The sequence below is a fragment of the Miscanthus floridulus genome, chromosome 14 (assembly GCF_019320115.1).
Source record: "Miscanthus floridulus cultivar M001 chromosome 14, ASM1932011v1, whole genome shotgun sequence".
Lineage (NCBI taxonomy): Eukaryota > Viridiplantae > Streptophyta > Magnoliopsida > Poales > Poaceae > Miscanthus > Miscanthus floridulus.
Genome location: NC_089593.1, coordinates 67,653,852 through 67,680,952, shown reverse-complemented (window position 1 = coordinate 67,680,952; position 27,101 = coordinate 67,653,852). Strand labels below are relative to the sequence as shown.

The window sequence follows — 27,101 nt, the reverse complement described above, 5'->3', positions numbered from 1 at the left end:
TAGTTGAGTAAGTTATATTAAATCAATATGACATGAATCTGAGTAGCTAGGGGTGCTACAATTTCATCTTTGTTTGCTGCTGCAATTATGCCCCAACAACCAGTTGATGTGTGCCTTTTGACTTGTTTACATGACTGTGTAAGTCATAGCAGATGGATTAGATAGCATTTACCCCGATTGATACTCCGGCATACGTTAGAAGCAAAGATTAATTAGTACAACAACATTGGCTACATGTTGCATGTGTTTAATCCATTACTATTGCCTTTGTAACATCTGTTGTACCAATATATGTCATGGTGTGCAAAGAAAGGGGTGAAAACGACTACTGGCTAGCTGTGTTAGTCTGCACTTTGCAGTTTTCAAAAGGAAAGGAGGGGAAATAAAAGTTAAAGGAAATATCATTAGCTCATAGCAGATAGAGGTTAGATGCTAGAAAGAGAGACTCCATCTGCATGTAAACGGACAGCAGTGAGGACTGACATGGCAAATGTACTTTTTAGGTCATATAAATGAACTTTTGAACCCTTTATTTTCCACGAGGAAAGAAAATACTAGGTCATATAAATGAACTTTCGAATGGCCATCTGGAAGCCAAGCCAAATTCACATGTATAACATAACATTCACATGTCAGTGAGATTCTTGTATCAGAAAGGGCACCGTGTTCAGTTTGGATTTTTCCAGTCAACTAGTACAACACTGCGAACAGTAGTGTCAATTTCCACAGTAATTGCTGGAGAACAACGTTAACCTAGGTTATTACGCTGTTGTCCGAGTAATTAAGCAGCTTTGTCATGAGAGAAATTATATATGACCAGCTCATCAGTAACAAATTTGCACATGTAGGTGGTGCTAGCTTACTCCAAAAATTTGCATATATATATATATAGAGAACTAGTTTGGAGCTAGCAAGGAATTCCATTTGTAGGATATGTATCGAATTAAAGATGAAGAGCTGAAGACTGAAGCAGAAAAAACAAATGAGGAGAATGAAGATCATGGTGGACAGTGGCAACTGATGAGCGTGGGGAGCTCAGAAGCTTCCTCCAATGGATATCACCTTATTATCCTATACACATACATACTACTATGTGGTTGTCAGAGACAGTACATGCAGAGATAAACTGACGAACTACTAAAACTGAACCTAGTAGTGGCTGAGCAAGCAGCTGAGCAAGAAAAAGTCAACAGAGACAACTGAGCAAAGGGTAATCGCGCCACGGAATAACCACAAGGCACATCGAAATCTTAGAACAAGGTAATCAGGCATTCATGAATGCGAACTGGTTAAATAAATCTTACCTTTCAGAAGTTCCTTGTACCAATAACTTCTTAGTTATGAACGGCAGCTGCTATGATTGTTTTAGATGTCTAGAAAACTTCAAATGCTTGTAGGCACCTCCTTTACCCTAAGAACAGATGGCTAGTGAAAATGAAACAATTTACACTATGAATCAAAGTGGAGGGCAAAAGTAAATGATCAGCTTGATGCTTACCTGTTGTATGTTTCACTTAATGATGTTTGCTCGTACGGGATGATTTGAACAAGGTCTGCAGGTGGGTAATCTGCAATAGCATATATTTTTACATGAGATCCACATGTATTTTCCTGCTGTCCATGTCAAATAGAAACTAATACTTGAGCTAATATATCCTATGCCATTAAAAATCATTACAAGACAAGCCAAACTTAAAGCCATGCTAACTTAAATCACCTACTTGCTTGTGACACTGCTAGCTATAGATTCCACAACCTATCAGCTAACTTAGCTAAAGCCTATCACACTTGAAGCAGCAGACACTACCTATTGGAGCCATACGTGACCTATTGAGGCTGAAAAAATTTTCCCCAAAGACCTATTGACCAATAACTTGTAATGTAAAATGAAAATAGATCCTGCTAGGTGCTCCTCACCCAGAAATTAAGATGGTTTCTAGCATCAGCATGACTCACACGTACATCGAACCCAATAACTATGAAGGTAGGAATACATGGTTGTTAAGATACACCATCTCCTTGTTCAAATTAGATCCATGGAATCGGATGACAAATATATATGAATAATAAAGCAATAACATTCAGTTCAAGATATCGATCGAGTAACCATCTCAGGAAGCTGACACGTTACAAACTTATAAGGCAAACCAAACAAGAACATATATCCAACATTATTCAATGTTTCACATATGCAGATATATCCTTTTTCATTATTAGCCTATCACAGGCGACACATATACATGCCTCTAACTTCGTGAGTGGACTATTACACCCCTAGCAGAGTTGCGAGCGATAGATCAAATGTATATATAAGAAACAAAAATTCCCTAGCTCATGCATTTGTTGATCTGATAAAAGCAGAAAGAATCAACAACCAGCAAAGAGTTGTTGGCGACTGAGAACACTGCCAAAATTACATCTGCATGCCTTGATTCATAATTACTAACATAATGGAGTACAACAACTTGAACTTGAACCAAATGGTAAGAATAATAATTTAAAGAATTAATTAAGCTCTCAGGTTGTACCAGGTATCCTTAGCTTTCTACTCTCTTGACCTCATAATATGATTTTGACAAGAGAAAAACTAATCTAGAGTCAGATTGAAACGGCGGTGCCTGTACAAACTTAATGTGGCAAGTAAATTTAGGTGAAACAACCAATACAATGAGCAAGTTTGAGGCTAAAAACAACCCCCCCCCAAAAAAATGGATGAACTCAAGAACCCAAAAATAGATCCTGCAAACCGAATGCTAGGTGCCATCCGTTGCCTGTATTTGCATCTGTTTCAGATAAAGTATTTACCTTAAGAAGATTTGGGGTGACGAGCTGTAGAGGGACCCTTCTAGCGTGGGGCGCCCGGTGGGAGCGAGTAGGCAATGCAGAGGAGGGTGCTCACGGGACCTTCGCCCAGCAGCCGGGCGGACGTTCGAGCACGTGCAGGGGCGGGCAGCCGGTGGGTGGGCTCAGCCGAGGCAGCGGCGTGCGGAGGGGCGTAGCACAGGAGCAGAGAGGCGGCGTGGGGAGGGGCGCAGCGGGAGCAGGGAGGCGCATGGATTTGTTTCTTCGGTGCTGATGTCGATGGTGAGATAGGGGACGCATGGGCGCGCCTTGTCTCCTCAGAGCTGACGCCGATGGCAAGATAGGTGAGCGCGCGCGGTGGTGCATGTCCCGCCACGGAGCTTGGCGAGGAACGCGGCCATGGGGACGCCGTACTCGAAGCGGTGGAGCGCGCCACCGCAGAGGAAGTAGTCGAAGCAAGTCCCAGCGCTTAGGTTTCCCTAGAGGAACTACGTCGCCCACGGCTAGGGTTCTGCAGCGGGTCCCAGCGGCGAATGGAGCGGAGGTGAGAGGAAGCACGTGGTCGGGCGTGCACGAGCCGGCGGAGGTGAGAGGAAGCGCGCACGATGGTGGCGGCGGCGGGTTCGGCAGCCTGACAACGTCTAAAAGGAAGAATCGCGCCCCTAAGTTAGCCGCCCACGGGCTCTGGCTTATATACTGGAGGGCATTTGTGGGGGCGGCTCCTGAGTTAGCTGCCCCTACAAATCGATTTGTATAGACAGTTCCTGAGTTAGCCGCCCCTACAAATATTTTTCAATTTATTTTAATTAATAATTCTGTAATTCATTCATATATAAAGAACACAATATAAATTTATATATTAGTTTTTTTATTATTCTATATATATAAATATATGTATATATAAACAATTTTATTATATATATATATATAATTTTATATTTTCTTCTTTACAAAAATAATATTTTAAAATTTTAAAAAATCAAACAACTAATATAATTTTGGGACACTAACTGACCTCAAATGAAAATTTTGTAAACATCAAAGTTGTAGAACTCATCAAGATGTAAAACTTATATTTTGGTCATCTTTTCATTTGACAAAATTTGAAAAGTTCAAATTTTGAATTTCAATAAATGGCAACTTCAAACAAGATTTTGAATCCTTAAATGATTTCAAATAAGAAAGTCATGAACATAAAAGTTGTTGAACACATTACTATCTACATGTTTTATTTTGATCATCTTTTCATTTGACTAAATTTGGATAATTTAAATTTTAAATTTTAATAAATAGCAACTTCAAACAAGATTTTGAAACCTTAAATGATTTCAACTAGAAAAGTCATGAACATAAAAGTTGTTGAACTCATCACTATCTACAGCTTTTATTTTGATCATTTCTTCATTTAACAAAGTATTAGAAAACATTGTTCAGAAATCCACATGTCACTCATAGTTTCATAAACTGTATGAGAGACATGTTGATTTGTAAACAATGTTTACTATCACTTTGTCAGATGAAGAAATGATCAAAATAAAAGTTTTAGATCTTGATGAGTTATACAATTTTGGTATTCATCACTTTTTCAGCTGAAATCATTCAGGGTTTCAAAATCTTGTTAGAACTTGTCATTTTTTTTAAATTTGAAAATTTGAATTGCTCAAACTTTGTCAAATGAAAAGAATGACCAAATCAACACAGTAACTTGATGGGGCATGATTTTAGAAAATTTTAAGAAAAAAATCATCACATTTGGAGTTAGTATGAGGGAGAAAGACTAGTTACAAATTTTACTCAGAGATTAAAAAGAAAAATCACAATTGTTCATGATGATCAATGATGAACAAGTGTGATTTCTCTTTTTAATCTGTGGCTGAAACTTGTAACTAGTTTTTCTCCCCCATACTAACTCCAAATGTGATGGTTTTTTCCGAAAATTTTCTAAAATCAGGCTCTATCATTTTAGTTTGGTCATCTATCTTTGTCACTAATTTTGGACAATTCAAATTTTAAATTTTAGAAAATGAGAACTTCAAACCTTATTTTCAACCACCAAATGATTTCAGCTGTAAAGGTGATGAATATAAAAGTTGTATAACTCGTCAAGATCTCCAACTTTTATTTTGGTCATTTCTTCATTTCATAAAGTGTTAAGTGATTTCATAAAGTTTTAGTAGTAATAGGGTGGATGTTGAAATAGATTCATCTGGATGCTGCAAAGGGTAGTCTCATACACATGAATAAAATAGTCTCACACACATACATAAATATATAGTCTCACACACATACATAAATATATAGTCTCACATGCATGCATAAATGAAGTCTTATAAATACACACACTTACACAAACACTCCATATTCAACAACTGGCTAGCCCGCTATAACGACTTTTCCCTTGACACATTTTCGTTTCCATGGAAATATATCTTTGGGCAAGTTCTTTTCCACAACACTGATCTTTTTAGGAAAGTCTATGATTTCAGGCCATCCTTTGACTTGCCTATGCCCATCAAGGTAGCAATGAGACTCTCAAAGACATTCTTCTGCACGTGCATAACATCAATGGCATGGGGGACCTCCAAGTCTGGCCAATAAGGCAGATACTGAAAGAAGATCAATTATTTCTTGAAAGGTACACCTTCGACAGGAGATGTGCTTCTATCTCTATTCGTCCCATCCAGATTCTTCTTTTCATAGACGACGCATATGTTTTTCACCATTTTGTACACGTGTTCTCCGTTATGACGTCTCTCCGGAGGGGGTTTGATGAGGACATCACTCCTTCGGATGTACCATCTGATCCTCCAACCGTCATGCAAGGTCCAATGACCCGGGCTTGAATGCGTCAACTCAATTTAGAGGTGAGCTCGTTCTTAAGCGATCCTTTTCATACTTTTGAGAATAGACTACTACCTAATGATGTTATCTTGCTTAGGAAAATTGGAGAGGGTCAAGAGGGACTAAGAGGACATGGAGGAGGTGATGATGACCAGGAAGGACGTCCAACATGAATCGGAGGCCCAGTCCAACATGATTTTGAGTCTGTCTTGGCCTCCAGGACTAGTCTGCCTTAAACTGGTCACCTGGGACGCATCCGGACTCCGTTCTCGACGATCCACATATGGATGGAAAGCTTATTTGATAAGGAAGCCAACCCAAGTGGTCTCATGTCAAAAGCTCTTCGGAATCAACAGGAATCATCGAAACAAGTCATCATCCAGAATCTATCAGGGTGCTGCGACACCGTCTTTTGGTCCGTTGGACCATGTATCGTATTTGGGCCCATTAGGGGGATGCGTCCAGGGTAGGTGATGACCCTAAGACCTTTATAATCATATGCCACCGCCATCATTAGGTTTTGGGTTTTGCTTAGATTAATCTATGAAGAACAGTTTCGCCGTTCATCGGTTTGTGAGACGCCAACTTCGAGAGATAATCATTCATCTGCAATTTGGTTGCGTTCTTTCTTGTTCTTGCTTGTGTTCTTCGTTGCGCATGTAGGGATTAGCCTTCTTGGTGAGGTCAACCTGGTCCTTGACTTGGTTGATAACCAGAGGAATTATGGTGCTAAGATTGCAGGGTCGATCTTTCGATCTAAAGATGGATCGGTGTGTCACTCTCCGCCACAACGATAGTTACCACCACCTGACGGAAGATCAGGATCCCTGTCTCCATTAAGTGGTATCAGAGCTAAGGTATACCATTAGGTTCACTTTTGTTTCCTAGTTTGAGTGTTTCGCATTCATCCCATAGTCCAGTGCCATACTTGTTTTTCATGTCCTAGAACCTTCTGCGCCATAGCCTTTGCATATTTTAGTTTCAGAGTCCGTCGTCTTGAGTTTGTGTCCTGGTCGAGGTCTTGTTGCTAGTTAGGTCATGTTAGAGTCCAGTTCGTGTGTTTTTCCCCATCGTTTCCATCAAATCTTGGCTGCTGTGACCAATTTTGCACACATTGTTCCCGTTTTGTCCTCTAATTCGGAGCCAATTCTTAAAACTGGTCAAGTTTTCGCATACGAACTCCGTTTTCGACGTTCCATATATGCAAATCGATCAGGAAAATTTTTTGGATCTGTCCATCCCCTTTGCTAGGGTTGAAGATTTTTAAATTGGTCAAAAAGTGGTCACAAGATCCTCTTTTCGTGGTCACAAGGTTTTTGTCGATTTTGATCCAGTTTTCTGAAAATTCCACAGGCCACGTCTTTCACTTGTTTGAGCTCATATTTTCTGTGGTTACTTCTTTTGTGCTCTAAAGTAAAGGAAAAATATCAAAAAAATAAAATAAAAAGTTGAAATTTCCCAAAAAAACAACGACAGTCCAAAAAATAGAAAAAAAGAGAGGGGCAAAAGAAGAACAATATTTAGAGGAGCACATAGAGAAGACCAAAGTGAGCTGTGTTAGCGTGTGTTGTTTGGTTCCTTATTTATGTTGCTGTCTCCATCCACCATACTTATTTTTTTTTCTCACACCTATCACCTTGCTATCCACCATACTTTTGTCACACACCTAGTACTTGCAACACTTTAGACCAGCAACGAGAACAAGTACTTTAGACTATAATTCAACATTACTTTCTATTACTGACTTGTGTGCCAGATATACATATTACTCTTTGTTTGCCTTTCAAGCTCCACAAATTCTTCAGATCAGTACAGACAAAGGGCTTTGCAATCTCGGTACCACTGCCTCACAGGTATCACGAACCAGCCGCCAGTTGTACCGCCCACTGCTTGCGTTCGTAAGAACTTTGTAAGAGCTTGGTAAGGTGCCTCCACTTGCTATGAAAAGTGACACCACTGCAACCACATAGTCATTTGGTAGGGATAACTTTCACTGTTTATTCCTATTTTTGTGTTTACAATGGCAGGAGGTGAACAGACTAGAGATAACATCCCTAAGGGTTTCAACGAGTGTGTTAGTCAAGAGCAACTACAAGCTGTTGTAGAGGATGCCAAAAAAGGATGAATGAGGCCGTCAGGAAGGCCGTCACTGACGTACTCATTGAACTCAACATTGGCAACAGCATGGAGAGGTTGGACAAATGAATTTCCACACTAACCGATAAGGTTACTAAGTTGGAAACATTGGTGGCGGTCAACAACAATGACGTCTTCGGTAGCAACACCGATGGTCTCTTGCCAAAAGACACGGTGCATGATGTCGCTGGAAACATGGATCGAGCAGCCTTCCGACAAGCAAGACTACTACGACGTCTTCGCCGCAACACGACAGGTATGGGTGGTGTCCACCACCATCAAGGTAATAATCACCGTGTACCTGATGATCCTTATGCTAAGATTAAGTTCACAATACTATCTTTTTCGGGTCATTACGATGCTGAGGGATATCTTGATTGGGAGATGACAGTAGAACAAAAGTTTAGTGCCCACCTTGTGCCTGAGCATCATAGAGTTCGTCAAGCTACTAGTGAGTTTAAGGATTTTGCCATTATTTGGTGGAATGGGCTAGCTGCATAGGATGCTTTACCTGGTACATGGGAAGAACTTAGATAGCTATGCATGATCATTTTGTTCCTCCTTCTTATCATAGAGATTTGGGTAAGAAATTGATGCGTTTAGAACAAGGAGATAAATCTGTAGAGGATTACTATGGTGAGCTCCAAAAGGGATTGATGCACTGTAGTGTTGTGGAGGGAAACGAAGATGCCATTTGTTGTTTTTATTCAGGTTTAAGGCGTGAGATTCAAACATTGTTGATTATAAAGAATTTAACATTGTCAACCAGTTGTTTTAGTTTGCTATGCTTACAGAAAAGGAACTGTAGGGGCGTGAACAGCAGGGCAAGAGCAAGATCAGCATCACATACACGCCACGCTCGGCACCATCATCGGGGCTGACCAAGCCAACCACCTTTCGGCTGCCTCCTCCAGCGAGCAAGCGACCAACAGCCTCTGGAGTTTTCGCTACACCTAAGGCACCTCCCGCACGATCTTCAGATTCAGGTAAAAATTCTTTGCAGGTGCCTACCAAGAGTTCCTCATCCCTTGCATCGACATGACGCACTTCGGGCATTCAGTGCCACCGCTGCCATGGCATTGGCCATGTGCAGAAGGACTGCCCAAGTCAGCGGGCATATATTGCTACAGAAGATGGTTCCACAGCCTCTCCATTTCTTGCATCAAAGGCTCGGGGAACATGTCTATATCAATGCTTGGTTGTTTAGGGCTAGAAATGAGAATAGTGAGGTGAAGGTACTTTCTCTTCTAACACAAACACGTTGGGTTGTTGTACATGGTCAAGATCTCTAGCCAAATGTTGTGGTCGTTCATCCTCTCATTGAAGGGATTCATTCCATCGATGCTCAAGCCAAACCATACATTCCTTGGGTCATCGCTGAATTCTCTGTGCTTCTCATCGATCCTTTGCCACTAACTACAATCAGCCGGGTGTGCAATCTTATCATTATCCGCCTTGCGCTTATCATCCCACCATGTCATGAGTGCGACTTCTTTAGGGTTTAGGAAGATACATCTCAAGCGGTCAGTCACTGGCAGGTACCACATTACCAAGGCAAGAATTCTTCTCTGCTTTGCATCGTTGCCTAATGGAGTGTCCTCTGAGAACTGAGATTCTTGTACCACCTTTTTTGTACCCTGCTTATTCCTCTTTTCCCCATGGAGGCTTTATCCCCATCGTAAAGGTTATTGTTCTTGTACCGGCTTGCCCCACACCGAGGACATTTATCTAGTGACTTGAACATTTCGTCATGAAAAAGGATACAGTGGTTGGGGCATGCATGGATATTTTCAACCCCCATGTTCAATGGACTTATGACCTTCTTCGCTTGGTATGTGTTAGCGGGTACTGAGTTTGGTTGTGGCAGCCCCCATGATAGGAGACACAATAGATCATTGAAACTACAGTCTGACCAGCCGTACTTAGCCTTCAGGATGAGTAGCTCAAGCACAAAATATAGCAATGTCCAATGTGTCGGATAGCTCTTTTGAACACCATACATAGTCTCCTTCAATACTTTTGTCACCCTTTCCAAATTTTCTAGACCTTTCGGGCTCTTTAGTAAAATCTCTAGTCTAAGAGCTCGAATCATGTCCTCCAAATCATATTCATCTCCGACACATGCTCCACCATCATTATTGGCACCACCTTCGTCGTTACCATGCCAACCACCAGCATCACCACTTTGTTCATTGCCAAACTCGGGATCCATTCATGCATCAAGCTCTACTGAATATTGGGACAGGGATTCTAGGGTTTTGTCGTCATATTCCTCCTCATCCTCATCGTTAACAATAACCGTTTCACCATGATGAATCCACACTATGTAGTCCTCAACAAATCCTCGCATAATCAAATGTGATATGATGATAGTCACATCTGTCCATGCCATACGGTTCTTGCAATCTTTACAGGGACAAATAATTGTATCCTTATTCTCTGTCAACGTCGTTGCATGCTTCTTTGCGGCTTCAATAAATTTATCTACCTCTTCGCGGAAACCTGCCTTGAACCTTAACGAACCATACATCCAAGAGTTCCTATACTCCATCTTTTACAACAACAACAACAACAAACATTAAAGGACTACTTATTCAAATATATAAAAATGAATCAAATTAATAATTACTTGAGAATAATTGTATATACTTCAGATATATATGAATATAAATCAAATATAATTACATGAAGCATACAAACACACCATGGTAGAGGAAAATTAATTAATTGCCCATTTATCCATAAATAATTAAAATACATATTTGTTAATTACAATAAACAATTTCAAAGACAACAATTAGCAACAATTATATTTTACCTAATATCTTTCATGCAAACCCTAGTCCAATTTCATCAAACATAAATTTACAAAAACCAAATTAATAAAAAAAACAAACCCTAGATCTAGATCTACATGCACATAAAACATCCATAAAACTAACTAATTGTTCACTAAAATCAAGAAACATGGACCAAATAAGGATATGATCTTGTTCCCCTACCTAATTTACCCTAGTACATTCAAAACTTTGGTCTAATTTCTTCATAAGGAGCTCAAGCACCATAGAAGAGAGAGAAAAGCAAAACTATAATTACTCACAAACTAACCATTAAAACTTTTAAAAAAAGTGTGAAATAGCATTTTCTTACCTTCTATAACCTCTCCACCAAAGGATTTGAGACCAAAAACCTTCCCCCCATATTGCAGAATTTTTTGGGAGGTGCCCAAGGCCTCCCTATATTTTCTCACAAGTTAGAGTGAGTGACCCGAGGTGGAAGAACGGGGCTGCAACCATTTATACAGCGGACATTTGTAGGGGCGGCTGGTGATTGAGCCGCCCCTACAAATCTAACAGTAGGGGCGGCTGGTGAGTGAGCCGACCCTACAAATCTACCTATTTGTAGTGGTGGCTCGTATCACCAGCCGCCCCTACTGTTAGATTTGTAAGGGTGGCTGAAATCATGAGACCCAAGCTCATCCACTGTAGAGGCGGTTGGTAGTGGAGCCGCTTCTAAAAAAGCCCCCGTTGCTAAAAATCGTTTTTGTAGTAGTGCTACAAATTATTTTTAGAGCCCCTACAAATACATTGGTAGGGGCACCAGCCGTCTTTATAAATCGATTTGTAGAGACAGTGTGGTAGGGGTGGTTGGCAAAACCGTCTCTACAAATCATCGCTAGCTGCCCCTACAGATGCTTACTGTAGTAGTGAAATTATATAGTGTAAAACGTTTTGACACGAAAGTTACTTGGCACATGGATGTTTCATTTAGAGGCAGAAGCAAAGTTCAGTACAACATGTATTCACGATTAACTAGGGATTGTGAACAACAGGTCTCATATCAACAATTTGTGCAAGCCGCATGCACCAGAGCCAATTATAAAAGCTTGGTAGTAGACAATCCTTATGTCCCATCAGATAGGCAGGTAGACAGACGAGTGCGCACTAGGGCTAAGAGCAACTCCACGCTTCATCACTACTATAAAAAGAAGGGAAGGTACATGCTTCTTTGTGTTTACGACCTTCCCATCAGATAGGCATGTAGACAGACGCCCACGGGTCCTGACTCAGGGCTCGGGGTCCACCGCCTAATCGGCCGCACCCGAGCTAGCATAACACACAAATAATCTTGACGAACAGAGACAACCCACCGATTTTGTACTTTGGGACACACTAAGCCCAACAACTCAATCGGGAAGTACCCCAAGTGGATGTGTGGCCACCCAACTTTGTAGACAATAATTGAGTGAGAGAACGGACCGAGACATCTGACCAGACAGCTGGAGGGCTCATTGGGACTCTTAAAGCCTCATTTGGCATGGCTCATCCAAAACGGCTTTACCGGTGAAGCCAAAGCCGGTGAAGCCAGAAAAACTGGCTTTTCTCGGCTTCTAGTTTATTTTAACCCCGGCTTACAAAACGGCTTCACGCTACAGTGCCTCGATTTGTGCAAAATAGATAAAGCCGAAGCTGGTATAAGCCGTGCCAAAGAGACCCTAAGTATGCCAGTACATGTGAGGCACCACATGTGACCCGTCCACATGCCCACGACTAAAAATACACCACCACCGCCACGCACGCACACAGTCTGAGGTGATGACAACGGATGCGGCCCACATGATGCAGTCACCTCCCTCACCCACGCTTTTTGCACTATGGATGCACTTGGGGCATGCCCGGACTACGCATGCCATACCCAGCTATGTGATGGTCATAGGAACTTGTATAGGAAGACAAGAAGGGCCTCACCGGCCGCTATAGGCGTGACCACGCATGTAGCTTGCTGCACCACAACGTGACCTCCAAGATCACAGTTGAACGGCGACAGTAGCAGAGACCCGACACTGCGATGCATGGCTAGAGACACTACTGGAGACGGTCTCTTTGCCGAGGGCCTCCCTCGGCAAAGGCCCATTAATCCTCGGCAAAGGCTTTGCTGAGGGCGGCCCTCGGCAAAGAGCTCTCGGGAAATTTTGAGTCAGCGAAGAGGGTCTTTGTCGAGGGCCCTTTATCAGGCACTCGGCAAAGAAAAATAGCCGTCACAGCGCCGGCGCCTGGGACGGAGTCTTTGCCGAGGGCCGTCTCCGGGGCCCTCGGCAAAGAATTATTTTTTTTTTGAAAAATCTTTGCCGAGGGCCTCCAACCATGGCCCTCGGCAAAGAAATGTTGCAGAATTTTTCCAAAAAATCTTTGCCGAGGGCAATGGGACGGCCCTCGGCAAAGAATTATTTTTTTTTTGAAAAATCTTTGCCGAGGGCTTCCCCACAGGCCCTCGGCAAAGAAATTTTAATTTTTTTAAAAAAAGTCTTTGCCGAGGGCCTCCAACCATGGCCCTCGGCAAAGAAATGTTCCAGAATTTTTCCAATGAATCTTTGCCGAGGGCAATGGGACGCCCCTCGGCGAATGACCCTTCTTTGCCGAGGGCCTTGGTCATTGCCCTTGGCAAAGAGGCAGAATTTTTTTTGTTTTTGTTTTTTGCATTCCATCGACACAAGCATTTCATATACATACATATATATCAACCATCACATATATATATATATCACTAAGAACCCATTTTCTCACAATATATCACAACCATAATTGTGAACCACAAATCACAATATATTACAACGACAAGTCACATGTTCATCATCATTCACATGTTTATTACGACAAGTTCATGAAATCCAAGCACAAGTCAGAACCATAAACCACAAATATTACAATAAAGTCCAACCACATCACCTAGCACTAGTCCTCATCAAGGTAGCCTATGAGACGGTGGTGAAGGAAAGGCGGGATCACTCGGTGACGCACCACCGGGATGATTGGAACCCGCGGACGGAGGCTGCACAAAGGAGCAGAGATTGCATGTGTGAGTAATCCGAGAAAATAGTTTTGGAACTTAGATATTGCATCTAGTAATCTAGGAATACAAAAAGATTAGACTCAATTGAAAATTTCGGCAGCACCTCCCCTGCACGGGGAGGTTTCCAAAACCTGCAAGAAACAACGGCACGAATGTCGACATCCACAACGGCACCAATGCCGACATCCACAACGGCACGAACGCCATGCAAAGCACAAGCGAAAAGTGAACTTTCATACTTACAGGAGTAGCTGCAGGAGTAGGAGGTGGATGAGCTGAAAACTGCACAGGTACACCCGATGCTTGCTCAAGACTTTGCATGATCACCATCATCTCCGCTATCTGCTTCTACGTGGCCTCAAACGCGACCTGCTAGGCCTGCAGTTGTGCGGTCAGTTCCGCGTTCTGCTCTTGACTTTGCCTTTTTGTTTCTTGCAGCTCGGCCTGCAATATTTCACTCCATTGTATCAGTAATGCAAATCTAATTTAGGTGTGTAAATATCAACGTACGACGAGTAAAACAGGAATTACCTGGAGTGCATGGACCTGCTGCAGTGCTGGAGAAGGCCGTGTGCGTATGGGCTGGCTGGTGCTCGTGCTCCGTGCTCGGATAGCTTCAAGGGAGGGAACAGTGGTGGAGTCGATGGCGCCATCTGCAATCCACAGCCGCATGTGCTTCTTGCCTCCTCTGAGCCTCATGATCGTCTCTACATCAATGGGCTCAGTGCGCATATTGTAATCTTCCCCATAGATCTCCCTTACCGAGGATGTGTACTCTTGGACTTTAGTGTACACGTTTGGGTCGGAGTACACCTGGGGTGGGGCAGCTGGGTCAAAGGAGACAGAGGACGACGCCCTGCCCATGTGGGACAGCCCACGCAGAGAACTCCGAGACCTCCTCGCCCGGGTGCGCAGCCTCCTACGAGAAAGACGGGAAGATGGTGAGAAATCAAGTAGAATTGAGCATCAAAATAAATGAAAGAAATCACTTACTTATGCTTGTTTGTATCCGGGGAGGCTGCGGCTGCCTTGATGGTGAGTTGGACCTTGCCTCATCAGAAGCAGTTCCCGCTGCCTCTCGTGCGTGTCAACAAAGTCCTGTGATAACCACTTGTCCACGATCATGGCCCAGCACTCGAGATACGATCGGCACCACTAGGGAATCACCTACAAGTCATCGAGTATTTGACATATAAGAAGATGAAATTGAACCTACTTAATATCAAAACAAATCATTATGAATGTTATTCGCCTACCTCAAGGTACTGGTCTCGGGTCAGCGTAATCAGTCTTGCTTGAGGCTTGGGGAGGGACAGCTTAAGTACCGACCTATAGTAGTCTATGTGGGCTTGGACGCGCCCATGGTGGTGCATCTCGGTGACGTACTTCCTACAAGCTGTGGGATCCGCCTGGGCCTCAAGTCCTTCTTTGGCCTTGAAAATTTTCTACATACAAAACCGATGTATCCATTCATTATTTCAATAAAACATTTAACCAATGAATGAGATGTATTAAGCAATGTTGTGCGAGAGAAACTTACCCAAAACTCCGCCAATACCCGCTCCTGCTTGTTGCTATAAGTGTCATCCGTGACCAGCGCGTACCTGTCCCAGTTGGAGGCCGGCTCCCGCACCACCAGCTCTTCGGACAGTTGCACAATGCCGGGGTACCATTTCCTGCACAAAACACCAAGGATGCTCACGAGGGTGTGTGCTGGAGTACCTGACAAAACCAACCAGGCCCTGCATAAGTGATTAAGAAAATTTATCAGTTTCTCTTATGATTTCCAACATATCTTATGAAGTAGTTATGATAACATCTATAGTTACTTACCTCTTTGCCATAGGCCGAATCACTGGGCGGTTGTGAGGAAGCGGAATCGGAGGGAGGCTCGCGGGACCTCGCTCGTAGGGAGTCCGGGTAGCGGTACCCCTCCCTCGCCCTCGAGCCCCTCGCCTCCCTCACCCTCGAGCGCCTTACCTCCCTCGCCCTCGAGCGCCTCGCCTCCCTCTCCCATCCGCTGACCCCTCTCATCCTCCGACGAGGATGTGGCCATGGCCATCACATGCTCCTCCTCTAGCACCTCATCATGTGGTGAGGGAGGAGACCGCTGCCTCATGCGGCTGCTGCCCCTGGTCCTCCTCTTGTCACCTACTGCGGACGCTGCCCCGGACGACGACCCCTCACCTCGAAGGAGAGGGCGGTCTCTCCCGTAAACCAAGGGCGTGTCATGGCATGGATGTCTGTTCTCCATCTTTGTTCAATCACCTACAATCACAAAGAATGAACAAGACTAATTAGTACATATATTAGAAATAGATTCAAAATATATAAACAAAACACAAATTAAAAAAACATAGTATTACATGTATTAGGAATAATCTTCATGATTGGGATCATAGGTCTCATCATCACTGTCAAAATTGTCCAAATGGGCAACACTATCCGAAGGTTCTATGTTGTCATCGTAGTCATTGCCTAGAAGTAATCGCTCAAGCATTGCTATGTCCTTGGCATTTACCACCACATCTCCATCGACCTCGCCATCAACCATTTCGTTGTCTACTTCTATTTCGATTGCTTTGGGTAAGACTATCTCAAATGTGCCTGGTAGCCCATCTTCTTGATAGAACTATCCATCATATGTGTTTGCGTTGAAGTTGTAATCATCATCGTTTGGTGCAGGTAGTTTACCATGTGGAGATACCTGGTGCACAATAGCCCAACCCTTAAGATCCTCTTTGTCTTGATTGGCGTATTGAGTATAATACACCTGCACGCCCTATTGAGCCACAATGTAGACATCTTTTCCAGGATAGATGGAATCTTCTTGAATCTCGACTAGCCCAAGATGAGGGGTTCGTCTCGTTGATCGAGGATTAAACCAGTGGCATTTGAACATGATAGGTTTAAGAGGTTTGTCTCCATGAAATGAGAGTTCATAGATTTCCTCAACTCTACCATGATAGTCGAGGCCATCAGTGTCAGGCGTACAAACTCCGCTATTTATGGTTTTTCGTTTGGGCCGAATCTGCTCGTAACTTGTTGTGTGGAAGCGATATCCGTTCACGTCATAGCCGGTAAATGACTTCACCCTAATGTCACAGCTATTTGGAACCTGTTTCAACTTGTCACTCATGGACGAACCGGTCTGGGCCTGCAAGGTGAAGCATGATAGATCGTTATATTAATCAAACGTACGATCACCTTGGACGATCGAACGTACGAGCTAAATTGGACATTACCTTTTGTTTGAACCAAGAAATAAAATCAAGCCTCCCCGCTCCCGCACCCCACGAAACAAGGGTGTCTTGTTCATGCGAGGTAGGATCCCTTGATTGATGCCAGAATTCACGAACAAATTCCCAGTACGAATGAGAATCAATGGGGTTGGATGCAGAATAGTGACGACGTATTGAAACAAGTTCATTGCAAACTTACTTGATGAATGGCTACACCTCAGTAAGGTTATTCAACACATATAGCATGATACTGCGCCACTCTTCATTTCCCAATAGCTTTGGGGTTGATCCACTTGCACTATCGAGTTGGCCTTGGAAAAGGCTGAGGGTCGATTCATTTTCACCAGCATTGTAACGAGGGAGTGGATTATGATTGCTAGGAAGGTTTGGCTTGTAGTATTGCGTTGTGAAGTTTGCCACCTCCTCCCGAAGGCATGCCTCTCCAATGGAAGCCTCAATTCTAACTTTATTTGTACATTTTTTGCGAAGAGTCTTTAGACATCTCTTGATTGGATAGCACCAACGGGCCTGCACGGCCCCCCCCAAACGTGCCTCAAACAGGAGGTGCACAATCAGATGCTGCATCGACAAGAAGAAGCCGGGTGGAAAGATCTTCTCCAGCTTACAGAGCAACACAGGTGCTGCTTTTTCCAAGTCCTGAGCGATGGTCCGAGATATCTCCTTGGCACAAAGCCGGTGGAAGAAAAAGCTCAACTCTACCAGCACTAGACAAACATGCTTAGAGACATAGCCTCGGACCATCGCCAGAAGAAACCACTCAATCCATATGTGGTAGTCATGACTCTTCATCCCATTGACTCGCAGAGTGCCTAAGTTCATTCCCCTGCTAAGATTCGCTGCATATCCTTCTGGGAACATTAACGTCTGGATCCATTTTAGTACTTCCCTCCTTTGATCGATTTGCAAGATGAAATTGACCTTAGGCCTTTTCCAGTTCTTGTTTCGGCCACTAGGAGGCTGCATCACTTGATTCGGTCTATCGCACAACGTCGCTAGGTCCAATATAGCCTTAACATTGTCCTTAGACTTGTCAGTGTCCTTGAGAGTTCCCCAAAGTGCCTCGGCGATATTCTTTTCAGTGTGCATTACATAATTATTATGTGGCAGAAGAAGGTCATCGAAATAGGGGAGCCTCATCAAGCCGGACTTATGTGTCCACATATGTTCCTCACCATATCCCACAAAACCACCTTCTTCATTGGGCATGAGAGCATCTATCTAAGCACGAACCTCGCCACCAGTCCTCAAGTGTGGTTTAGGGTCTGTCACTTTGACACCTTTCATAAAGCTCTTGATGTCTTCTCTGAATTCATGGTCTAGAGGGAGGAACTGACGATGCTGGTCGAACGACGAATACTTGCCACCCTTCTTCAACCAAATGAACCTCACAGCTTTCTTGCATATTGGGCATGGGAACTTCCCGTGAACACACCAGGCGGCAAATAACCCATATGCCAGGAAGTCATGTAGGGAGTAGTGGTACCAAACGTGCATTTTGAAGCTTGTCTTTGTAGCTCGGTCGTATGTCCATACCCCCTTCTCCCAAGCGTGGATCAATTCATCAATCACAGGCTCCATGAACACACCCATATTACTCTCTGGGTGTCTAGGAATTATCAACGACAAGAATACGTTATGCTGTTGAGGGGGATTGAGGGGGATAACAAAAATGAGCCAGCATGTGTATGGGGCAGCCATCATTCCATAAGGATTGAACCCATCTGTTGCCAGTGCGACATGTACATTATGGGCCTCAGCTGCTTTGTCACGATGTTTGTCATTGAAGTATGTCCATGCTTCAGCATCAGACGGATGTACCATCTTCCCAGGATTGTACCATTTGCTAGATTTGTGCCATGTCATCTGTTTCGCGGATTCCTCGATCATGAATAGCCGTTGGATCCTCGGTAGGAAAGGAAGGTGCCGTAGCACTCTCACGGGGATCGGAAGCTGCTTTTTCTGACCATCACCAGAGTCTACCTCCAGGTACCTGGAGGATTTACACTTCGGATAGTAATTTGCGTCCTTATGTTCTTTCCTAAATAGGACGCACCCCTTCGGACAAACATGTATCTTGTCATACGGCGTCTTTCCTCCATCTCCTCCTTCTCACGTCGTTCAGTGAAGTGAGCTTGGTGGGCATCATCTAGCATGTCTACTACCCCCGCATCATCATCAAAAGCCTCGAGGCGTGCTGGAGATGTCTGGGTTTTAGGCATCCGACGTCACAACTTGCTCGAAACCTTCTCAATTTTTTACCACAGCCTACACATGCGATAACATGACACCTCGACAAGTTTCATGATTTTCGGACTTCGTATGGATTTTATATAATTTAAAAACACTTTTTCGACAAGTTCCTCGTCATGTTACGTGAAGAAGATGCCCGAAATTTGATGCGAGTTCGTGGATAGGGACTCAACATACACCAAATACCATGAATAACATTTTTCAAATCACTAAATTGCATTATTCCATCCACCTGCAGTTCAAATTTGAAATATTCAAAAAAAATCAACGAAAAGAAATAAATTAGGGAAATATATCAAAAAAGTCAAAATTGGCCCAAATTTTAAAATTGAGTTTTAAATAATGTATTATAGCACCACAAAAAAATTGGGTTCAAAAAACCAAAAAAAAACTTTGCCGAGGGCCTGGCCAATGGCCCTCGGCAAAGAAAATTAAAAAAAAAATAAAAAATCTTTGCCGAGGGCCTAGCCTGGCCCTCAGCAAAGAAAATTTAACAAATAAAAACAAAAAATCTTTGCCTGCACGCCCCCGGCGTCCCGCCCCCGCATGCCAATGCACATCATCCATCTGGACCGGTAAGTGTCAGATCTCTGCTTGCTCTACGAACTATGCTTGCTCTATGAAATATACCTCTGCTCTAAACTAGAATGACCTTCTTATGGTCCTTGGGCTGTCCTCAAAATTTGCTGATACCACAGTATGTTCTTTTCCTAATAAGAATTGAACAGACATAGAAGATCTGTCATGACTCCAGGAAATGACAATGGATGAACAAACACACAAGATTAACATATATTTTTTACCTTATTATTAAGCCTCAAGTAGAATTGTAATAATACATTGACATAAATTTCAAGGCAAACAAACACTCATACAATTTCATTTTTTTCTACAAAGACAGTATTGTCCCCTCTGTTGACGAGTTTAGCAATTTATGGTCAGACTCCTTGCTAGTTGCTACAGAATAATTATTCAAATAACATTGCCAATTTTTTGTTAAGCTGTTTCTTTAAAAGAATGAAGATAACCATAAGGGATTACTTAGAGAAACAGTGCTATACTAAGAGCGATATAATCTTATATAAATATGCCCAGAAAACTACATATTACTATTACCAGTGGCTGGTTGAACATCATATGGCTTGAGAGTGAGGGTAGCTCCAGATACTGTTGGGCCAGTAATTTCCGGAAGTCGTGAATCATTTTCACTATCATATAAATATAGCAAAAATCATTAAATGGTGCCGCCCATACGTGAAATAATAACAAAATGATCAAAATTAACAAGCTCTATCAATTTGTTTTGGTTCTTATCTCGTAATTTTTAGTTGATACATGCTAATATGAAGATGATGAGTATTACGTGCTATGCCTTGATGTTTCTTTTAGTCACTACTAAACTTCATTATGAGTAAATTTAGCTGTGCTTTGACATGTGGGCTTGTTTCCATAAGTTTTTCTTTTATTAATTAGTATTATGTTGATCGATATATAATACCGGCTGGACAGGCATACAGTAAAGTGGGTTTGCTGTATGGTCGCTGTCTAATTTCTAGAGTATTTTTATTATTGATATCTTTCAATTTGATAAAATAATTACCTAGGTTCTATTAGTATTGATTAGTTATCCTAGACGAGCTCATGTGCAGTAAATTTGGCTATGCTACTTAGTGAGGTGTCCAATCTCTGGACGAGGAATTTTTTTATTACTACGATGGTCATTTTCTTTAATCAATTTCCTGACGGCCTGTGCTCAGTGAATTTGGTTGTGGTTCTTACTGAGATGTCAGGATGAGAATTTTTTTATTACTACTATTATCATTTTCTTTGATAAATAATTTCAGATAGGCTCATACGAAGTAAACTTGGTTGTGCTACTCACTGAGGCAACCGATCTCCAAATGAGGAATTTTTATTACTAATTATCATTTACCTCGATAAATAATTTTGGACGGGCCCATGTGCAGTAAGTTTTAGCACTACTACTTACCGAGGTGCCCAGCCTCCGAACAAGGATACTTTTTATTACTTTGTGATATGTCAATATAAAATAGAGTTTAGATTTAAGAATGTTATAAACTTTTACCTATTAAAAATCGGCCTCAGGTATTTAGTTGCTGGCTTGTTGCTAATGGTCAATGACCGTGTGGCCGGGCCATGCGCTTCCGCCCACGCTAGGGCAAAGGCCAGTGTGGCTACATCCTCGGTGCTCGGCCATCCCGCCGGCTAGGCAGCCACCCGCCCACTTCTCCTGACTACTAATCTGGTAGACAACTGTTCTTCTTGGCCCCTTTGATTCACGCAACTAGGAGCGCGGTAGTAGTGGCTGCTGGTGTGTAGTGGCTGCTGCTGCTGGTGTGTAGTGCTGCTGGTGTGTAGTGGCTGCTACTACTACCACTCCTTCTCTGCTTTTATTTTGCTTATATACTGCTAGTGTGTAGTGGCGGCTGCTGCTGCTGCTACTTCTACTACTACTCCTACCACTACTCCTCCTCCTACTACTCCTCTTACTACTCCTACTACTCCTCCTCTTACTACTCCTACTACTACTCCTCTTACTACTCGCTACTCCTAAGTGGCTGCTGCTCTTACTCTACTACTACCACTCTACTGCTACACTTACTCTACTCAACTACTTTCCACTTACTACTACTACTTGCTACTTCTAGCTACTAACTGTTGGTTGCTGTTGCTTTTTTGCCAAATCTCCCAGGACTCGCCCAGGACTTGTTGTCCTGTCTTTTGCCATCAGCTGCTGCACTATGTTTGCTAAGCAACTATTGGTTTTTTTGCCAAATCTCCCCTCTCCTCTCCTCTCCTTTGTTTTGCCGACGATGAAATTGTCCAAGTCCATACATTATATGGAATATGAGCTGATGATCAAGAACTTATGAGGAACTTGGCATCATTAGCAGCCGCCCCTACATTACCTTCTCCTCTCTTCTCTGTTACAATGCCTTGATGCTCCAAGTTCAAGATTAGATGATGATTGACATGTTTCTAAGGCCTCTACCACTGCTACTACTCTTTTTTTATATATATAATCTGTCATTATAGCACCTACTACTACCACTCTACTGCTAAGTGGCTGCTGCTCTTACTCTACTATTACCACTCTACTCTACTACTTTCTACTCACTACTACTACTTGCTACTCCTAAGTGGCTGCTGCACTTACTCTACTACTACCACTCCTCTGTTTTTTGCTTATATATTGCTGGTGTGTAGTGGCTGTTGCTACTACTACTACTACTCCTACTCCTACCACTACTCCTACTACTACTCCTACTACTACTACTCCTACTACTACTCCTCTACTACTCCTATTACTCCTCCCTGTACTTGCTACTCCTACTCCTGCTCTTCTTTTAGTGATGCTCCTACTACTACTCCTAAGTGGCTGCTGCTCATACTCTACTACTACCACTCTACTGCTACACTTACTCTACTCAACTACTTTCTACTTACTACTCCTAAGTGGCTACTTCTAGCTACTAATTGTTGGCTGTTGTTGCTTTTTTTGCCAAATCTCCTAGGACTGACCCAGGACTTGTTGTCCTATCTTTTGCCATTAGCTGCTGCACTTTGTTTGCTAAGCAGCTGTTGGTTTTTTTTGCCAAATCTTCCCTCTCCTCTCCTCTCCTTTGTTTTGCCGATGATGAAATTGTCCAAGTCTATACATTATATGGAATATGAGCTGATGATCAAGAACTTGTGAGGAACTTGGCATCATTAGTAGCCGCCCCTACATTACCTTCTCCTCTCTTCTCTATTATGATGCCTTGATTCTCCAAGATCAAGATCAGATGATGATTGACATGTTTCTGAGGCCTCTACCACTGCTACTACTCTTTTTTTTGATATATTGTTGTTTTATAGGACTATTTTGGTTTATAGCCCTTTTTGATTTCTTATACCTTCTCGCGTACCTAAAGCACACTTTCTTGCATCTATTAGAACAAAGCGCAAAATAATGTCGCGGACACCAGACAGTGCAGCCAGATGCCCCGAGCATGATGAGCACCCAACCAATGAGGAGCAAGCACTAGAGGACCAGCTAACTCAGGAGCAGTTCGATAACGAGTTAGAAAAGGATCTAGAAGTGATGCTTACTCAGGAGCATTGTGACGAGGAGGAAGGGAGAGCAGAAGGAAGAGCAGGAGAGGCTACTGAAGGCGAAGAAGAAGAGGATGATGATGATGATGATTCAGAAGAGGGATATGAAAGTCTTGAGGATCCTTTCCCACGTGAAGCTAGAAGGAGGCCAACGGAGGAAGATTTGGACAAGGATTTTGACCCGAACGAGGAGGTACGAAAAAAGCCTTAGCTTGTAAATTTTGCTAAAGCTTTGGCTGTGTTACCTCTGCTAACACTTTGACCTATCGTATATACAGGTCCCTCCTAAAACTCGGAAAAGATGACGTCGACATCCGTGACATCTCGCTGGACAAGATGGAGTAGAGGAAAGGAGAGCAGAGGCAACAACCACAGAGACGGATCACGATGCATCTGCTCCACAAACTCAAGACACAACCACGACTACCAAGCCTAAGAGGAAACGAGGGGTTAGAAAAGGAAATCTATATCCAGATAAGGCATGTTATGTGATAACGGAGGTCGGGCCAGCAAGGGAGATCCTTGAGCCAAAGGAATTAAGAGGAAAATTCCGTAATGCAATCGGGGCCCAAGTAAGAGATAAATTAAACCCAGCAATCCCTAACTGGAAAGAGGTACCAGAGAACACAAAGAATGCACTATGGGATAGGCAGCTGAAGGACAATTTTAGATTTTCGAAGGGTAAGCATGAATTGGTAAAAAAATGCTATCAGGATGATGGGAGAGTCATTCTGACGTTGGAGGTCGGAGCTCAACATGAAGTATATCCAAAAGGGGTTAACTCCCTTCAACGAGTTTGGCAAAATAACTCCTAGTCAATGGGAGGAGCTCGTGGCTCAGAAGACTTCACCAGAGGCATTAGAGCTCAGTGCCCGTAACACCGAGCTAGCGAAGAGGAACAAACACCACCATCATCTAGACCCCGGTGGCTACTATGCCAAGGAAGAATAGTTTAGGAAGATGGACGAAGAGGCCGCAGCTGCTGGGAATATCGATGTGATGAATTTGAAGGTACGCTCTAGGAACTGGATATATGTGAGGAGTATAGAATCATCCAGCAGTAATCTTAAGTTTGATAAGCCAGAGACCCAAGAGGCGGTATCAAGGATACTAAAATATGCTGAAGAAAAGGAGAAGGGCTCATTCAATCCTTCCAGAGAGAGGGACGAGCTTAGCCTTGGCTTGGGAAACAAGGAGCACACAGGCCGCACCAGGGGGCTAGGGAAAAGGATGACCTGGAAGCAAGGATTCGAAGAGGACATGCACAAGTACAAGAAACATGGCCGAGACCAGGAGACTAGTCTTGAGCTCCAAGTGAAGGCTCTAGTTGCGAAAGCGTTGGAGGAGCAAGGACTGTATATGGAGCCACGGATATTAGAGACACCGACAGGAGAACTGGCATTAGTTGGCAGCCCTCCAAAAGTTCCTAGTAGCCAAGGTTCCACTGCAGCCACAACCCCAGTCGATCGCATATGGGAACCAACTAGTTGCACCTTGGTGTTTCTCAGCGGCCGGTAGAACACTATGATGGAGGTGGCAACGGGTGTGGCACATCCTCCCAGTGGCTTACACCACAATAATAAGATATCTCCGGACTACACTAGGGTCAAGGTGCATACAGTGAAGCCTGAGTTCATACAGTGGAGGATAGACTATGCAACTCTCGAGGGGCTAGTGTTACTCAGAGACATTATGGGGTAGTTCATCCTCTGGCACAAATGGGACATTATATTGACTGCTTCTTCGCTGCCTCCCCCTCTCCCAAATTTAGAGCGAGTTGTTGAGGTCGGGGAGATATTTTCACAGTCTCGTGACCCCCACATTCCTGAGATGCCACATCTTCCCTGCCTCCTAGCGAGCACGTGCCTGATGAGATGCCACAACCTTCTCTAGCTCATACCGAGCAAGTGCATCATGAGATACCATAGTCTTCTCAACAAGCACAGCCGATAAATGAACAACGAGTGCCTCCTGAAGAAGCTGCAGCACAAGAAGATGAGGACGTGCCTATATGGGAACTTTGAAAGAAGCATCCAATCACCATAAGGCCAGTTTATGTTCTGATCAAAGATGTCTCGTCGGTGTCCAAGTGGTATTCCCATGACCAGTTCAAGCCTAAGAACCAAATTACAAAAGTCCCATCATGGGGTTCTAAGGAGGTCGTCACTAGCAAACTCCACCAAATTGCAAAGCAGTATCAAATGTTGATGCCATCAAATGGTCAAAGGATTGCCCAAAAACATATGAAAGAGGCAAGCCCTTCCTACCAAACCGGGACATCCAGCGCCTACCACTTAGAATGAGAAGGTTCCATGATTGGTACTTGTGTGTTCTCCCAACAAGCATAAATATCATACAAGCATGCTTTCCCACCGGCACATTTGGAAGCCCAGCCGGGAAAATTGTCTTTGACTTCAATGACATGCAAACATGCTTTCACTTGGGAGAAATGGAGATAAATCTAATTTGCACGTGGTGCCTATAAGTCCTTGTCCTCCTGATATGATCTGAATGTAATGTTTGAATTTTGTTGTAACTAACCCATGACGTGATTTGTAGAATGCAAGTGCACATTGTCAAACAAATGCCAAGTGTGAAAGTCGGGTATGTGGACCCTCAAGCTATAGCCCAAACAAATTTCAATTACCCTAAACGGTGGACACTTGATGCCAAAGAGCTAGCTGCTGTAAAGACTCTTCAGGAGAAAGAGCACATCCGTACGGTGAAACTAAGGGAAGAGTCCCTTAAGGTTATGGCATATATTGCCCTGGCTTTCAAAAATCTCCAACAACACTCTACTATATGGCTACCATACAACTTCGACTAAGCTCAACTCTATACTTAAAGCTTTGTTCGATATATTTTATTCGATGCAAAAGAGCTTATCTAGTTCTATGATGAAATCCATGCAGCAACCACTGGATTTGTATAGCCGTCAATGTCAGGAGGAGCATGGCATGGGTCTTTGATTCATTAGATAAGGACACAATGACATACAAAGACTTCAATCGATTCTCAAGACATATACATATCGACAATCCTCATTAGCTTATATGTTTGTATACATACTTGTAACGTTCACTTTTGGATACTAACAAGTTGTATTTGCTAAAATAATTCGAACAGGGCATTTAGGTTCTATGTCACTAATCATCATGGAAGGCATGATCCAGCAAGGAAGAAAAAACTTACTTCTTCAGTACTCCATTACATGGCTGTCAAAAGCATTACTTAACATTTTCATATGCAAAACACACAGTGCCCCAAGCAGAAGCCTGGGAGTGTACATTGTGGATACTATATATGTTCTATAATGAGTAACACCGGTGCCTATAGGAGACACCCCTTAAGGGTAACCTCATCACCCATAGTATAAAAACTTCGTAAATGGTATGAAATACGAAACCGAAACTTGTTCTCTTGTAGTGGAGAGAAGAGAAAGGAATGAAAAGAGACCCATACAAGGATGACCAACTCTTAGAGCTCATCGGCGACCTTTGTAACTTCATATTGGACCAGATTGTACACGTCAGAGACGCCTACCATGACCGAGAGTCTGAGTTAGATACAAATCCTCAATACCAACACCTTCGTGAGACTAAAAGGCTAGCTCTAGGACGTTGATAACAATGTGTATGGAATTTATATATTTAATGATAGATTGTATATATTCTTGTGAATTGGACTTCTAATTGTAGTTTATAGAATACTCTTGTGCTTTTTGTTGCGGTCGCGGGGCGTTCAGCAACGCGAATGCTGGCCGTGGGGCGTTCGGCAACATGAACGCGGTTTGGAATGTTGGTCGCGGGGCGTTCAGCAACGCGAACGCGGTTCGAAACGTTG

At 43.1% G+C, this 27,101-nt stretch overlaps 1 long non-coding RNA gene across 1 annotated transcript in view; it reads left to right on the top strand.

The window, feature by feature from the left end:
- The window catches only part of LOC136504746 (uncharacterized), a 74,718-nt gene extending 48,108 nt beyond the window's left edge, over positions 1-26,610 (top strand). The window contains exon 3 of the long non-coding RNA XR_010770961.1: positions 26,518-26,610. This is a non-coding gene — a long non-coding RNA (uncharacterized lncRNA). The remainder of the gene's footprint in view (positions 1-26,517) is intronic.
- The last annotated feature ends 491 nt before the right edge of the window (positions 26,611-27,101 follow it).